The sequence below is a fragment of the Eurypyga helias genome, unplaced genomic scaffold, assembly GCF_000690775.1.
Source record: "Eurypyga helias isolate BGI_N326 unplaced genomic scaffold, ASM69077v1 scaffold12027, whole genome shotgun sequence".
In the NCBI taxonomy this organism is placed as follows: Eukaryota; Metazoa; Chordata; class Aves; order Eurypygiformes; family Eurypygidae; genus Eurypyga; species Eurypyga helias.
In genome coordinates, this window is record NW_010263728.1 from 39655 (window position 1) to 43020 (window position 3366).

Sequence of the window (3366 nt, forward strand, 5' to 3'; positions counted from 1 at the left end):
CTCCTGTGAGAAGCTGCTGGAAGCCTCCCCCATGTCTGACAGAACCAATGCCAGCCGGCTCCAAGATGGACCCAGCGCTGGCCAAGGCTGAGCCCATCCGTGACAGTGGTAGCGCCTTTGGGATAACACACTTAGAAAGAAACAGAAGAGAGGAGATTCTTGCAGACAGACAGAGCGAGCAAGAGATGTGAAAGGAACAGCTCTGCAGACACCAAGGTCAGTATAGAAGGTGGAGGAGGAGGTGCTGTAGGCACCAGAGCAGAGATTCCCCAGCAGCCCATAGTGGAGACCATGGTGAGGCTAGCTGTGCCCCTGGAGCCCATGGCCATCCATCATGGATCAGAGATCCACCTGCATCCCAGGGAGGACCCCACACTGGAGCAGGTGGATGCCCAAAAGGAGGAAGCCCCCTCTGGAGCAGGCACCTGGCAGGAGCTGTGGCCCCATGGAGAGAGGATCCCAGGCTAGAGCAGGTTTGCTGGCAGGACTTGTGACCCCTGAAGGAAGGCAATCCATGGGAGGAACCCCATGCTGGAGCAGTTTGTGAAGAACTGCAGCCTGTGGGAAGGACTCACACTAGAGAAGTTTGTGGAGGACAGTCTCCCAGGAGAGGGACCTCATGCTGGAGCAGGGGCAGAGTGTGAGAAGCCCTCACCCTGAGCAGCAGAGACAACATGTGAGAGACTGACCACAACACCCATTCTCCATCCCCCTGTCCCGCTCAGGGGGGTGGAGGTAGAGAAAAGCAGGAGTGAATTTGAGCCCAGGAAGAAGAGAGGGCAGGAAGTTTTAAGAGCTGGTTTTAGTTCTCTTTTTACTCTGATTTTGTTTAATGATTAATTTGAGTCTGCTTTGTCCGTAATTGTTGAGTGATCTCTCCCTGTCCTTACCTCAAACCACATGCCTTTCATCATATTTTCTCTCCCCTGTCCAGCTGAGGGGAGTGGTAGAGCAGCTTTGGTGGGCACCTGCCTCCAGCCAGGGTCAACCCAGCACAACACATTATAAATGATACAACTGTCACCATTTTGCATGTTTAATTCAACGAGAGATGTCTGTGTTCACAAGGACCTGTCTTCACAAGTAGGGACATACTCTAATCCACTGGTATGTAGTATCCCCTTTTGTCACAAAAAAAAATGTGAAAAGAAAAGCCCTTCTTCCCGATTTAGCACAGATTAGAGGCGCCAGAAGATAGATGGGTTTTACTTCTTACTTCTAAAGTTCAATCCTAGATCTGGATGCACCAAAATCTTCAAATTTTACATACCGATTTTTCTCACCGAAAGTGGAAGAATAAAGAACAATTTAAATAGGCAACTAAATAACATTAGACAGTGAAAGATTAAATTAAATATTATCCACCTGAGGCATGCTAGAGATCCAGCAACAAGCCTCAGTACTATGGGGACTGGTTTAAACTAATGAGATGTTTAAAGGTATAAAATAAATCTTAGATCTTTCTTATACATTCTTCAAGAAGGTGTTCCTGGGCCTGTGGCAAGATTTTCTTTGAGTTCTGAAAGACCTGGAGTGTAATTGGGGGGGAAAAAAAAAAAAAAAAGAGATTACCCCATAATTACACAATTACAGGAACTGAAAAATACCACAACCTGGGAGGAGGGAAGGGGGGAACTGATAAAATTCCAAGACAACCAATGTTGCCAAAGTTCCTGCATTATAGAGTGTATTTCACTATATTACATATGCACTGCTGTCTTAAAATTGTTTTTATTCACTAGGACTCCATCCACACCAAGCTTTCCATGAGTCTGTGTATCTCAGGAAGCTGACTAGTCTGGCTTTACATACCAGAGCAGAGCATTCTCCTTCGGACGCACACTCTCTTCCCCTGAGACTGGTGGCAGGGTCAGCTTTTGCCAGCTAGCATTATTCTTCCTGTCCCTAGAACTGTAACCCCAACAAAGAGACAGCCAAGAGACCCAAAGCCACAAGAAATCCAAATACTAAAGCAGCAGGAGTGCAAGTAAGATGCCCTCCCTAGAACAACATTGCTTAGCACTGTTCCTTACAAGAAGTCGGGACAAGGGCTCTGTGCCTTCCTGAGGCAGTATCAGGCTCTTCCTTAGCCCTGTCCTTGGATGAAGAGGAAATAAGGATATGAATACCTTTCTGAAGAAGCCAAGCAGAGAGCAATGAACCTGCCTGCCTTGGACAGAAGGAATGTCACTGGGCACATCCAGCTATCTCCTGCAGCATTATGCATCTCCCTGTTATCTTTCAGAGGAGCAAGAAAGGGAAGGACATGAGTGTACCCCTAAGGTCAGCTACATTAGATATGAGATATACAAACACAAAGCAAAAAGACATGGTATATGCTGCCTTTTAACGTCTACTCTCTTTCGGTGGCACTTATTTTTTTATTGGAAGTAGCTGTCCTGTAAGGCTTGTTGTACCAATTCCTTCTGTGTGTCTTGTTCATACTTTGGAAGACAGGATATTGTTAAGTGTGTGCGAGTCCCTGGGCAGAAAATTCACATAAGCACAGCTGGAAACATGCAGAGAGGATTTTGCTCCATGGGCAGTAATTGAAATCAGCTGGTCTCAATGCTGCCACAATACAGATTCATTTTGTGATGGAGCGGGGGTCTGCGCAAATCAACAACTGCATTTGGCACTGTGCCCTTCTGTGAATCTCCCTTCAACATACGTATCATTATGTGTCACAGCCTCATACACTTGTGGTTTTAAAATACGCTAAACATGGCCCTTGCAGATTTCTTGTGCTGCAGCCAAGGGAGGGGCAGGGAGAAGGCTGGCTTGCTTATCTGGCTACTGGACATTGCTTCTGACCTGACAGGATAAAAGAAAAACAAGAGGGATGGTCTGAATAGCTTAGGAGGTTAACTGTAGGTCAAGCTTTGCATGTACAACCTACTTAAACAGCCTCAAATGAAGAAGAAAAAAAAAAAAGACAGATTCTACCCTCCAGAGCAGATATTACAGACTTCTTGGCAATATATGCCCTCATCTGGTATAAGCGAACTAGAACAGCCATGGTAAATTGATGCCATGGTTTCAGTGATTAATCTAATATAAATTCTAATTATTCATGGACACAGCTACATTTTAGGAATTATCTGTAATTCTTAATAAATACCATCACTTATATTAATCAAAATGTTATCAATACTAATTTCAAAAGTTATGAAAAACACTGCTATATGTCTGCTATAAATACCTGCATTAGGCACCAGCTCATCCAATATCCTAACTTTTAACTTAAATTCAGCCAACTCCCATAGAACAATAAATTTATCTGGAATACTGAGTCAAATAAACAGGCCATTACATATTTGATCCTTATCAGTGCTACAAGTGACTTCATTAACCAGCTGAATTTTC

At 44.5% G+C, this 3366-nt stretch overlaps 1 protein-coding gene across 1 annotated transcript in view; it reads right to left on the reverse strand.

Annotated features, from left to right (window-relative positions):
* Nucleotides 1-3366, reverse strand: part of SLC39A8 (solute carrier family 39 (zinc transporter), member 8) — a gene marked incomplete at its 5' end in the record, with an annotated part of 16154 nt that overhangs the window by 11910 nt on the left and 878 nt on the right. The gene's annotated exons all lie outside the window — the stretch shown is intronic.